Below are 14,443 nucleotides of genomic sequence, written 5' to 3' on the forward strand. Positions count from 1 at the left end.
TCAGGTGAGTAGGGCTGTAGTGGGCAGAGCTGTCTCCCGGAAGCAAAGTTGCTGAGCGGTTATATTTTACTACAGTAAAAGATGCAAATTAGAGTCAGCAAAGGATGGAGGTGCACAGGCAGCGTCCAGGAGAGACCAGCTGCAAGCTTCTACTGTCCTTTCCCAGTGGAGTTATGGGGACAGCACTTAATTCTCCCAGCAACCATGAGTCACCAGCCAGGAAACACAGTTTCCAGCTGTACGAAGTATTGCCAGCCAGCAAAGCGGAGCCAACACTGGTGTCCAGCGTTTAACGGAGGCTCCTGACCACCCACATAGCTGCCCTTACTTAGTCTCCAGCCCCTCCAGAGGCTAAACTGATACGAAGAGGCCCATGGCCCCCAGATAAGCAGAGACACTCTTACCAGGCAAGATATTCCAAGGGTTTAGGGGCCGTCTCCCAGGAGCCAGGCAAGGGGCAAACCTTTCTTTGGAATGTGTGGCGTTTGGACAACCCGGACCTGCTGAGTTAATCCTTCAGTGCACAGTGCTCCTGTCCAGCAGCATCAGTATCACCTGGGAGCTTATTAGATGTACAAGTTCTCAGGGTCATCCCAGATTTACTGAATCAGAAACTCTAGGGGTGGGTCGGAGCCATCTGTTTCAGCAAGCTGTCCAGGTGATTGTAATGCAGCCTAAAGTTTGAGAAATGCTGGCCTAGAGGAATGAGGTCCCGGGTGGGGCTAAACCCTTACAGAGAAAGAGAGTGAAGGTTCACCCCACACACAGCTGTCAGGACTCCCAGAACCCTTAGAAAAGGAAGCTTCCGATGCTATGGGCAGGGGCAATCCACTCAGGAGGTGGACAGGACAGCCCAGCCCAGGGCTGCCAGGTGCACTGCACTGTGGAGAATGACTGTAGGACACAAAGCCCATCCCCCTCTCCCAAAGCACAGCTTCCTGGGTTGTCAGATCAAGACCTTGAGAGGGTCCCTCCCTGGCCACCGCTTAGCCCTGAGCCCCCTTTCGTGTTAAATGCCCTGCCCTGTGTTGAAGGCATTGGTCCTGGTACACGGATGAGGGGTTGCAGGGGAGACTGAGGAAGCCAAGCAGTATTGGGAGAGCGGGGGTGTTGGAATCAGACTGGCTTGACCTCTACTGGAGGCCAGGAGTTGGGGGTGGGGGGAGGCGGTCAAAGCTGGTATTCGGGTGAGGAATGGGGCTAGCAGGTCACGTGTCCCTTGTCCCAGGCACAGGCCCGTGCCCCCTCCCCTCAGGCATGTCTCTTACTTTCCGGGTCCTCAGCTCTGAAATGGGAAGGAGCCCTCCAGGAGCCTTAAGAGGATGAGACAGGCTGTAGGAAAAGCACCTGAGTGACTTTTACCATAGGACCAGGCTGCTCGCAGGTGAAGGCCAGACACCAAGTCCATTTTCAGGCCCACACCTTTCCCTTCTCCTCCAGCCTGGGCTTCTAAAAGAGTCCAGAGTCCCATCGCCCCAGCCCAGGGAGAAGAAACAGGGCTTGGAGAAAGGAATAGGGGTGGGGGAGAGTGTGCAATCCAAGAAGCCTTCCCAGAGGTGGCGTCTGTGCCCTGAAAGCCACTGAAGCAAGATTCCTGCAGAGCCAGCTGCCAGAAGTTGGAGGAGATGGCTGGAGCCCGACAGGAGAGGATGGCTGGACGTGGCATCGTCCACCCCAGACACTGCACCCCCTCCCGCCTTGAGGGAATACTTCTCTGCCCCAGAAACAAGGGCGTTTTGTGCCAGAGCAGGATAGTAGGGAAAGAATGGGGTGGTTTTGTGAATGCCACCTCCTCCGGCCAGGAGCAGACCTAGAGAAGCGGGCGACTTAGGAGTATTTCTCCTCCCGCCGGCCCCCACCCCTCCATTCCCATCGTGTCGCTTTAGCGCCATCTGCAGGCAGTCAAGGGAATAGCCCTGTCAAGAAAGGAGGCCCTTAGAACCGGCCTGGACTGCTTCCCAGAGAATAGGAAGGAAAACAGGACAAATGATAGAGTAGATCGTCTTGGCCACCTCAGCTCCTACCTCCACACTTCAGCAGCAACCCTAGGTCCCCGAAAGATCAGCTCACTTGGCTGATACTACGCTGAGGCAGGCCCTGCCTCTGTCCAGTATGCCAACCTCACCAGACAACTAGGAGATGGATGAGGGGAGACTGGCATCTACAGACAACGCCATATTCTCCTGGGCCTCTCCCAGAACTGGTGCTGACCAAACTGTAAATTCTCCCAGGTAGCTGCTCACCTTTTTTTTTTTTTTTTTTTTAATTGTTTTTGGCTGCATTGGGTCTTCATTGCTACGCACGGGTTTTCTCTAGTTGTGGAGAGCGGGGGCTACTCTTCGTTGCGGTGCACAGGCTTCTCATTGCGGTGGCTTCTCTTGTTGTGGAGCATGGGCTCTAGGCGCGTGGACTTCAGTAGTTGTGGCGTGTGGGCTCAGTAGTTATGGCTCTCGGGCTCTAGAGCTCAGGCTCAGTAGTTGTGGCTCACGGGCATAGTTGCTCCGTGGCATGTGGGATCTTCCCGGACCAGGGCTCGAACCCGTGTCCCCTGCATTGGTAGGCGGATTCCCAACCACTGCGCCACCAGGGAAGTCCCCTGCTCACCTTTATAGCACAAAAGCCTTTTGAATGCCAGGTGCCCCACACCAGCCTCCAGCTGTTTGAGGTGATGCCTTTGTTCTTAGCATCTTTGGTGACACACACACACTATGTAACTCCAGGAATCAGACTGTCACACAAAGGAGGCCTGAGAACTGTTCTCACTCTTCCCTCCTGGCCCCTGTACTTCTCCTCATCTTGGTATTTCTGGCCTGACTAGCACTACCATTCATGCAGTGCTCAACCCAGAAATCTGAATATTTCCCAAATTCATTCAGTTTTCTCCATCCCCCCACTCCCCTCTGTCACTATCCTAATGCAGGCCTCTTGCTAATAATCTCTTACTTCAAGGGTGAGCAAATTTTTTCCATAAAAGTCCAGATAGTAAGTATTTGAGGCTCTGTGAGCCAAGAGGCAAAATGAAGGATATTTTTTTAGGTACTTGTATATTATACAGTCTCTGTCGCAACTCTGCCATTAGGGTCAAAAAGCAGCCATGAACAGCACATAAGTAAACGAACATGACTGTGTTCCAGTAAAACTTGATTTGAATTTCACTGAGATTTGAATTTCATATAGTTTTCCTATGACACAAAATATTACTCTTCTTTTGATTTGCTTTTCAGTTATTTAAAAATGCAAAATCCATTCTTAGCTCACAGGGGATACAGACCCACAGGCCGTAGTTTGCCCACCCCTGCCTAAATCGGTCCCACCCCCATCCATTCGCCATGCTTCAGCCAAAGGGCTTTTGCCAACACACAGCTCTGATGCTGTCAATTCCTTGCTAACAGCTAGCCAAAAACAGCTTGAGATTTTTTTTGTTTTTTGTTTTTTTTTTTTTTTGGCTTCGTTGGGTCTTCGTTGCTGCGCATGGGCTTTCTCTAGTTGCGGCCAGCGGGGGCTACTCTTCGTTGCGTTGTGCGTGCTTCTCGTTGTGGTGGCTTCTCTTGTTGCGGAGCACAGGCTCTAGGCATGTGGGCTTCAGTAGTTGTGGCACACGGGCTCAGTAGTTGTGGCGCACAGGCTTAGTTGCTCCGTGGCATGTGGGATCTTCCCGGACCAGAGCTCGAACCCATGTCCCCTCCATTAGCAGGCGGATTCTTAACCACTGCACCACCAGGGAAGTCCCAACAGCTTGAGATTAAAAACCAAGCTCCGGGCTTCCCTGGTGGCGTAGTGGTTGCGAGTCCGCCTGCTGATGCAGAGGACACGGGTTCGTGCCCCGGTCCGGGAAGATCCCACATGATGCGGAGCTGCTAGGCCCGTGAGCCATGGCCGCTGAGCCTGCGCGTCTGGAGCCTGTGCTCCACAAAAAAAAAAAAGCAAGCTCCTTAGCCTCCAACAACCTTCACATTAAGACCTGCTTCCTTCTTCAGCCTCTTCTGTCTGTGACACCTCACCACACAGACCCTACTCCCAGCCTCTGAAATTCTCCTGGTACTCAAACAGGCTTCAAGCTCATTCCATGTGTTTACTCCTCTGCTTGGAGTATTCTCACCCTAAAAAGGAAAAAGTTCTGTTTCCTTTACACTCTACTCACAAACCTTCTGACATTAAATATGTGGGGTTTTTTTTCCCACACCAACCAATTCTACAACATGAGCCGGGGGTGTCCTACGATTCAATTCCGAAAATATCTACCTGAAATTTACATCAGATCCTACAAGTTAAGGACTCAGTCCCACAAGACAGCTCACGCTTCAGACGCCAGTCCCAAGTAGTGAGTCCCAAGGTTACCCACACTTCTCTCTGCTTTGGCTATAAATCGGAGGTTCCGTGATCCCACTTCAGGTTTAATAATTTGCTGTGCTGTTCACAGAACTCAGGGAAACACTTACATGTACCAGTTATATAATAAAGGATATGATAGAGGATACAGATGAAGAGCCAGGTGAAGAGTTACAAAGGGCGAGGTCCAAAGGGTCCCAAGTGTGGGAGCATCTGTATCTGTGGAGTTGGGATACACCACCCTGCCAGCACATGAATGTGTTCACCAACCCAGAAGCTCTCTGAACCCAAAATTTTAGGGATTTTTATGGAGGCTTCACCGTGTAGGTGTGATCGATTGTTAATTAACTCAATCTCTAGCACCTCTCCCCTCCCTGGAGGATGAGGCGTGGGGCTGAAAGTTCCAAGCATCTAATCACGGCTTGGTCTTTCTGATGAGCAGGCCCCTTCCTAGAGCCATCCAGGACTTGTCTAGAGTCACCTCAATAGAACAAAAGACATTCCTCCTTATCACCCAGGAAGCTCTAAGGGATTTAGGAGTTCTGTGTCAGGAACCAGGATCGAAAACCAAATACTAGAACAAAAGATGCTCCTAGGGCTTCCCTGGTGGCACAGTGGTTGAGAGTCCGCCTGCCAATGCAGAGGACACGGGTTCGTTCCCCGGTCCAGGAAGATCCCACATGCCGTGGAGCGGCTGGGCCCGTGAGCCATGGCCGCTGAGCCTGCGCGTCCGGAGCCTGTGCTCCACGACGGGAGAGGCCACAACAGTGAGAGGCCCGCGTACCACAAAAAAGAAAAAAACAAAAGGTGCTCCTAGCACCCCTATCACTCAGGAAATTACAAGGCAAGAGTTTGGGAGCCAGAGTTTGTGAACTTGGACAAATTGCTTTATTAATCCAATCCCCTCCTCATCTGTAAAAGACGTATAGTCATGCTGGGCCTGTCGCATATGAAACACTCAGGAAGCACTGGCTTTCTCCCCATGCCTGCAGTGGGTGAACGCATTTCACTTTCCCTTTCTCACGCTCCTCTGCCTCTGCCCAGCCAGGTGGCGGGGAGCGGGGGAGGGGGGGTGCGGAGCGGGGGGACACACGTTACACCACAGCCCCTCAGGATCAGTAAAGTACTGGACACATTGTCTGTGACACAGTAGACAATAAATGATCATTAGTATATTATATTTTTCCTTATTATTATATTTTGCCTTAGACGACTGGGAACCAGACAGGAAGCCCATAGGTTTCTCTGACTCCTATTAGCATTCTTCCCCTCTGACATGTGAACAAACTATCTTTTTATTTTTATTTTTTGGCTGCTCTGGGTCTTTGTTGCGGCACGCGGGCTTCTCTAGTTGTGGCGCGCAGGCTTAGTTGCTCCACGACATGTGGGATCTTAGTTCCCCAACCGGGGATTGAACCCGCATCCCCTGCACTGGAAGGCGGATTGTTAACCACTGGACCACCAGGGAAGGAATATGTATTAGGTCTTTGTCCCCAGTTCCTGACGCAGAGCTTCTTAAAACCCTTGGAATTTCCTGAGCGACAGAGGTGAGAGGAGTGTCTTTGGTTATTCACAATGAGCCCATTTCAACCTTACCTGAGTTTGTGCTTAATGAGGGCATTCCAGGGGCGGGGAGCTAGATAGCTTCAGGATGGGGGCTGGTTACCAGAGGAATCCACTATGTGAATAGAGGGCTGGAATTTTCAGCCCCATCACTGACCTCCACGGAGACTGAGTTGATCACTAATGGGCAATGATGTCTTCAATCACGCCTAGGCAATGGAACCTCTGTAAAAGCCACTGAACAGCAGAGTTCAGAGAGCTTCCAGGTCGGTGTACACAGCAAGGTGCTGGGAGGGTGACTGGCACAGGGAGGGCATAGGAGCTCCCCACACCTTCCCTCCCCCATACCTTGCCCCATGCACCTCTTCTGTCTGGCTGTTCCTGAGTTGTATCCTTTCTAATAAACTGGTAGTGCTAAGTAAAGCACTTTCCTGAGTTGAGTTGTCCTGGTTGTCTCTAGTTGTCCTAAAGAATAACTGGACCTGAGGAGGGAGTTGTGGGAACACTCTGAATTTACAGTACCTGTGACAACCTGGGACCTGCAACTGGCACCTCAAATGGGGACAAGTCTTGGGGGAACAAGCCCTTCACTCGTAGTATCTGTGCTAACTCCTGGTAGCTAGTGTCAGAGTTGAATTGAATTGTAGGACCCCCAGTTAGTGTCCAGAGAATTGGTTGGAGTGCGGGGGAAAAAACAACACATAAACACACACAAACACACGCGCGTGGTGTCAGAAGTGTTGTGTAAAAACAGTTCAGACTATATCACAAATGAGGAAACTGAGGTTAAGATGTTTCATCTGGATAGAGCGAGGAGTCCATCCCCCAGATGACCTTCAAAGCTATGCTCTCCTCCTCTTAACCCTGACTGCCACCCCACCTGGGTTACTCACTCATCTTATTAGCGCCGTTGGCATGATCTCTTCAGCCCCAGGGACCTCATTTTCCACTTCACATCAGCCACACCCAGTCCTCAGCTGCCCCCTCTTCCAGAGCTTAACCTCCAGCACCCTCACTCCTGCTCCCTGCCCCCGCCGGGCCCTGTCCTTTTTCTCCCAGTCCTTCAACCCTCTCCCCTGCCATGGCTTTTCCTTGAACCGTGCCCTCTTTCATCCACACCACAAATATCCACGATCCCCCAGCCCCTGGCTTCCACCGCACACTCACCACCCTGGACCAACGCCACCAGCCATCCATCTTCCCTGGTCCTACCCAGGGGCAGTCAAGCACTGCTGGGGAAAAAGTCCTGCCACCTTGCAGATTGGCACCAGAATCAGTGCAGGGCTCCTGACCTCAGCCAATGGGCCTCACGGTGCCGTCTAACCACCCTGGTACTTGTCCTCAGTCAGCTCCCTTGCCTCATTCCCAAAGGTGCTCTCAGCTTTCCCCTTCTCTCCTCATTCTCCTCTCCTCTTTCCCTACCCTCCGTGCTCACAAGTGACCTTGCCTCCTTTGTGTTCATTTAAATGAGCTAACGCTCAAACTCTGTTTAAGAAATCTTGCAGTCACTGCAGCAATTGTTTTACCTCCCACACGTGGGAGGGTAGGCATGTGCCAGTGCCCCCCTTCTGGCTTCACAAAAAACTCCCAGGTATTTATACCTTTTACAAAACAGAGATGTGAATTTAAATATTATTGCCAGGGCAACACATTATTAAGGAAGACAAGCAATCAGAATTACAAGCTGTTTAAAAGTTAAAGGTTACTTTCACAGGACAAAGCAACAGCCTCTTAAATTCATTGTTTGACAAGACTCCCTTGTTAGAAATAACATTTGCAAGGTTGGTCTTATGATTCAGAAAAGAATCTACTTTTATTTCTGCTGCTTCAGAAGAAGACGGAGGAACATCTTCTCCTTATCATACTGAGATTTTTTTCTTTTCTTTTCTTTTTTTTTGCCACCCTGTTAAGGGGCCTGGAGTTTTCAAGGCCAAGTGCTGAAATTCCATTAGTTAGCACCAAGAGAAACAAAGTCAGGTCTGAAGCAGACTGTTCACCCTGCCTGGCCATCCATCTACATTTCCCTCAGACGGTGGCCCTACCGTTCCACGCCATCAGGGCCGGTCCAACTCCAGTGTGCATGAGTCATCTGGCACTAAAATGCAGACTCCGATTCCGATTCAAGGGGTCTGGGGTAGGGGAGTTGTCTGATGGTGTAGTGGTTAGGATCCCAGGCTTTCACTGCCATGGCCTGGGTTCAACCCCTGGCCAGGGAGCTGAGATCCCACAAGCTGAATGGTGTGGCCAAAAAAAAAAAAGAGGTCGGGGTGGACCTGCGATTCTGCATTTCCAACAAGTAGATGATGTCCTTAGTCCCAAACAGACACTGTGAATAGTGTCCTGGATATTTATTCATACTTCCTCCCCCTCCTCAAACCTCCAACACTTAGGAGGCCCCAGTCTGAACTCTCAGCTATTGACTGTGTTTCCTGTTTGGCTGAGAAAATCAAAGCAATGTGCGGTGGAATTCCACAAACTCCACCCCCCACCCCACCCCTGCCCCATCTACCCACCAACTCTAAACTTGCTACTCCACCTTCTCGGTGACCAGCTCCCAGTAAAGGCCAGCCCCACCCCATCCCCACACTAGATCCCACCCGCTCTCCGGACCTCAAAGGCATCAATCCAGCAAGGCTCCTCTCTCCAGCATTTTCCCCTCTCCACTGAAGCACAAATGCTGTGATTGCACCCATCTTAAATAAATAAATAAAAAGCCTTGTGTTGCATATTTGAAAGTTGCTAAGAAAGTACATCTTAAAAGTTCTCATCACAAGAAAAAAAACTCTTAACTATGTATGATGAGAGATGTTAACTAGAGATGAGAGATGATCACTGCCCAATATATACAAAAAATATCAAATTGGTATGTTTTATGTCAATTATATTGCAATTAAAAGATAAAGTAAAAATTAAGCACATATGGTCACCTTATCTTTGATAAAGGAGGCAAGAGAATACAGTGGAGAAAAGACAGCCTCTTCAATAAGTGGTGCTGGGAAAACTGGACAGCTACATGTAAAAGAATGAAATTACAACACTCCCTAACACCATACACAAAAATAAACTCAAAATGGATTAAAGACCTAAATGTAAGGCCAGACACTATAAAACTCTTAGAGGAAAACATAGGCAGAACACTCTATGACATAAATCACAGCAAGATCCTTTCGGACCCACCTCCTAGAGAAATGGAAATAAAAACAAAAATAAACAAATGGGACCTAATGAAACTTCAAAGCTTTTGCACAGCAAAGGAAACCATAAACAAGACCAAAAGACAACCCTCAGAATGGGAGAAAATATTTGCAAATGAAGCAATTGACAAAGGATTAATCTCCAAAATTTACAAGCAGCTCATGCAGCTCAATATCCAAAAAACAAACAACCCAATCCAAAAATGGGCAGAAGACCTAAATACACATTTCTCCAAAGAAGATATACAGATGGCCAACAAATACGTGAAAGGATGCTCAACATCACTAATCATTAGAGAAATGCAAATCAAAACTACAATGAGGTATCACCTCACACCAGTTAGAATGGGCATCATCGGAAAATCTACAAACAACACATGCTGGAGAGGGTGTGGAGAAAAGGGAACCCTCTTGCACTGTTGGTGGGAATGTAAATTGATACAGCCACTGTGGAGAACAGTATGGAGGTTCCTTAAAAACTGAAAATAGAACTACCGTACGACCCAGCAATCCCACTACTGGGCATATGCCCTGAGAAAACTATAATTCAAAGAGTCATGGGGAGCAGTTCCCCTGCGGTCCCTTACCCTGCTGAGCTCCGCCCCGGCGCCTCTTCCCAGTAAAGTTTTTTGCTTTGTCAGCCATGTGTGTCCTCGGACAATTCATTTCTGAGTGTTACACAAGAGCCCACTCTCGGGCCCTGGAAGAGGTCTTCCTTCCTGCAACAAAATCATTGGATATGAATATTCACCAAACTACCTTTAAATAAAATTTAATATATTAGAAAAAAAAAAAGAGTCATGTACCACAATGTTCATTGCAGCACTATTTACATTAGCCAGGACATGGAAGCAACCTAAGTGTCCATCAACAGATGAATGGATAAAGAAGATGTTGCACATATATACAATGTAATATTACTCAGCCATAAAAAGAAATGAAATTGAGTTATTTGTAGTGAGGTGGATGGACCTAGAGTCTGTCATACAGAGTGAATTAAGTCAGAAAGAGAAAAACAAATACCGTGTGCTAACACATATATATGGAATCTAAGAAACAAACAAACAAAAATGGTCATGAAGAACCTAGGGGCAAGACAGGAATAAAGACACAAACCTACTAGAGAATGGACTTGAGGATATGGGGAGGGGGAAGGGTAAGATGGGGCAAAGCGAGAGAGTGGCATGGACATATATACACTACCAAATGTAAAATCGATAGCTAGCGGGAAGTAACCGCATGGCACAGGGAGATCAGCTCGGTGCTCTGTGACCACCTAGAGGGCTGGGATAGGGAGGGTGGGAGGAAGGGAGACGTAAGAGGGAGGAGATATGGGGATATATGTATATGTATAACTGATTCTCTTTGTTATAAAGCAGAAACTAACACACCATTGTAAAGCAGTTATACTCCAATAAAGATGTTTAAAAAAATTAAATAGTGAAATGAATATAATAATAATTTTTAAAAGCCTTTGGCCCTCGGGCTTCCCTGGTGGCGCAGTGGTTGAGAGTCCGCCTGCCGATGCAGCGGACACGGGTTTGTGCCCCGGTCCAGGAAGATCCCACATGCCGCGGAGTGGCTGGGCCCGTGAGCCATGGCCGCTGAGCCTGCACGTCCATAGCCTGTGCTCCGCAATGGGAGAGGCCACAACAGTGAGAGGCCCGCGTACCGCAAAAAAAAAAAAAAAAAAAAAAGCCTTTGGCCGTCTTCTTCCTCCAGCTAGTGCCTCATCTCTCTGTCTTCCTTAACAGCTACACTGTCTAGTCACTGACCCCAAATTCCCTCCTCTGATCGTCCTAAACCCCTTCCAGTTGGCTTCTGCCCTAACCTCAACCCAAACTGCTCTTGTCAAGGTCACCAAAGACCTCACGCTGATCAACACCGTGGCCAAGGCTCTGTCCTCTTACTTGGTCCCCGGAAGCATTTGACGTTTCCTCCTGGCTTTGTCCCGAGGCCACACTCTCCTTCCTACCTCACTGGCCCTCTTTCTCAGCCTGTGTTGCTGGCTCCCCCTCCTCTCTCCCCTCTGAAGGGCTTGGCCCTCAGTCCTTGGTCCTCTTCTCTTCCCTTCCTACACTCACTCCCCTGGTCATCTCCTGTCATCTCGTGGCTTTAAATGCCAGCCGTGCGCATGACTGCCAAATCCCCATCTCCAGCCCAGAACGCCATGAACACCAGAGCAGCAGGTCCAGCTAACATCTTGACACTTCCATTTAGATGTCTGCTAGATCTCAAAAGCATCAGGGCCCAAACTGAGCTGCCAGTTCCCTTTTAAATCCCATTTCTCCGGCCATCTTCCCCACCTCAGTAAGTGGCAAATCCAATCTTCTAGCTCCTCAGGCTGAAAACCTTAAAAGCATCCTTGACTCTTCTATAACTAGCCCCGCCCCCCACCCCAGGCTCACCAGCACCCTTATGTGAACTAGAAGAGGGCGGCCCTTCAGTGCAGACACAGTACCACGTGGGTGACTTGTGAGAAGGAGAAGGTGATCCCCCTGCATCCCGGACTCAGGACCACTGCAGGTGGAGCACGTTCTGCCCTTCAGCAGTGCCCGCGTCCAGACTCTATGCCCAACCGCACACGCATTGGCAGCGTGTCCCCAGTGGCAGCCTCCCAGGCAGTTCCAGTTAGAAGACAATTGTACTTCCTGCTCCTTGGCGCCCGCTTCCTGCCCATTTTCCAAATCTGGTCCTGCCTCCTCCTGGCAGGTCCGGACAGCCTTTCAATGGGTTCTTTTGCTGCTTAAGAAAACCAGGAACTCTGACAGATACTATCTCGAAGCTTTTACCAATACCTCCCACCCTTAACATTAGAAAAATCCGTTTCTCCACCCTCCCCTGGAAGGGCTCTGGAGAAGCCCACCAATGATCTCCTTGTCACCAAACTGCAGGCCACCAGGGACAACTCTGCTCTGACCCTGACCTGGCCTCTTTCTCCGGCCTTCCCATCCCCCCACCCCAGGGCTCTGTTCTCTTCTTTTCCTCCTCCTCCGCGGGTCCCTCTTCCACCGTCCTGTGAATGTTGCCAGTTCTCAGGGCTCCAGCCTCCCCTTTCTGCCCTTCTCACCCCGCACACTCGCCACCACATCATTCACACCCACCGTAGGTACCCCCACCTCTACCGCTCTGCTGAGCTGTAGACCCTCCTCCGCTGGAAACCTCCACCTGCAAGTCCAAGGGCACCTAAACCCAGCACATGTGCATGGAGTTGATCACCTTCCCACCCACAGCTGCTTCTCTTCCTGACTCCCCCGCTTAGCTCCATGGCCCCAGCCTGGTCCTCCAGTCTCCTAAGCTAGAAACTCAGGAGTCACCACACAGCAACCTTCTCCCCTCACATCAAGTCTGTCCCTCCTAGGCTATCATGAAATCCTGGAGCTTCTTCTCTCGAAACATCTGTCCAAGCCATCCCCTCCTCTGCAACCCCACAGCCTCTGCCTCTCTCTTCCAAAGCTTCCACCAGTCTCCTAAACGGCACCCTGTCCTGACCACCCTCAGCTTCTTCCAGCAGCCGAGCCAGAGTGAGCTTCCCAGAATTCAGTCCTGACCGTGTCACTCCCCACCAAGCACATCTCAGGGGTTTCCTTTCTCATTCTTATCTGAGCTTCTTATAGACTCTCGTGTTTTATCCCAGACCTTCTGAAACAGAATATTCAGGAGAAAAACCAGGACTTTTCTTTCTAATCATCATCCTTGGGCATAACTAAGCAAGGCAAACGTCGTACTAGCGATTCCCAAACTGCTGTGGGAATCATTTCAGAAAGTTAATTTAAAATAGACTCCCAGGGCTTCCCTGGTGACGCAGTGGTTGAGAGTCCGCCTGCCGATGCAGGGGTTACAGGTTCGTGCCCCGGTCCGGGAAGATCCCACACACCGCGGAGTGGCTGGGCCCGTGAGCCATGGCCGCTGAGCCTGTGCGTCCGGAGCCTGTGCTCTGCAACGGGAGGGGCCACAACAGTGAGAGGCCCGCGTACCGCAAAAAAAAAAAAAAGACTCCCAGGCTCACTCCCTTGGAGATTCCAACTCAGTGAATGTTGAATGGGAGAGAGTTTTCCAGAGGATTCTGCATAACCAGGGTGGGAACCACTAATCTACAAACAGGCAAAGTACAGATAATTTGAGCATGGCTGTTAAAGCCCTTAGTGCTTCAGCCTGCGGTTGGCTGTCACCACTCTCCCAAGCTAGTGTGGTCCAAAACCACACTCACCAGGGCGTCTCAACTGAGTGGCTATACGTAATGTCCCCTCTAGCCGAGTGGCCCTGTCCTCCACGGGCGTCACATGAATGCCTGCTTGTGCCTCAGTCTCAACTCTGACGAAGGCTCCAGGAGGCTTTCCCTGATGTCTCCTTGGTTAAACGCTTTGTCCGTGCTCCACGGGGCCCAGGTTACAGCTGACCCACAGCCTTCACCTCAGAACTGTGATTATTTGCACATCTGCTTCCACTCCAATCAGTGAAGCCCAGAACAGTGGCAGTCTTTTAGTCCCCTTTATGTCCCAACACATAGCACATTGATTGGTACTAAGAGCAATGGAAAATGTCAGTTCCCTCCCCGACCCGCAGGTAACTGGCTAGAGGCCCTGGGGAAAGACCGAGTCTGGTGGCACGGGGGCTTGACTATGGGGTTAAGGCCTGGGTCTACATGGCAGCTCCACTGCTGTGTCCAAGAGCAGAGGTCGCTTACCCTATAAATAAGGTCCCCACAATCCCCATAGATGTATCACAATGACTCAGAAAGGAAAAAAAAAAAGTGAAATCTTATTTAACCGATTATCTCATTTAAACACAAGTGTGCTTAACCCTTAAGAGGTGGTTCCAGTGCTTAGGAGGTCAAGCATGTGGTCCTCTGGAGACTGGAAACCGTATTCAGGCAGGGTCTTGTTCACCCTGAATCTGGAAATGAGGATGGTACCAGGAACAGAGCAGTAACTCAAAAACTGTTTGTTGAGTGAATGAATCGCAGAGGTGCCTTTCCGTGGAAGCCACCTGCCCTTGGCCCTCTGCCCCCATTTCAGGTGAGTCTTGCTGTCAGCTCCGACTGCCCTGGGGAGAGGCATTCTGGCCAATTTCCTCATCTGTGATAATAAAGGTGAGAATTCCTTGGTCATAGGGTAGCTGCAGGGCTGACGAGACAGCTTCTATGACTGCATCTATGTCCTTCCGTCCCTAACGTGGGCAGTCAGGGAGAAATACGTAATGGTACAGTTCTTGCAGATCTCAGAGGGCCTGCAAGGTCATGTTCTCACTTGTTCCTCCACAGCACAGACGTCAGAGTATTACCAGGATTACTCAGCACCGCTGGAAATTTGAATGTCTTCATTTAATTTTTGGTTTATTCATTTTATTTATTTTTT

This window comes from Orcinus orca, chromosome 8 (assembly GCF_937001465.1).
Source record: "Orcinus orca chromosome 8, mOrcOrc1.1, whole genome shotgun sequence".
Taxonomy (NCBI): domain Eukaryota; kingdom Metazoa; phylum Chordata; class Mammalia; order Artiodactyla; family Delphinidae; genus Orcinus; species Orcinus orca.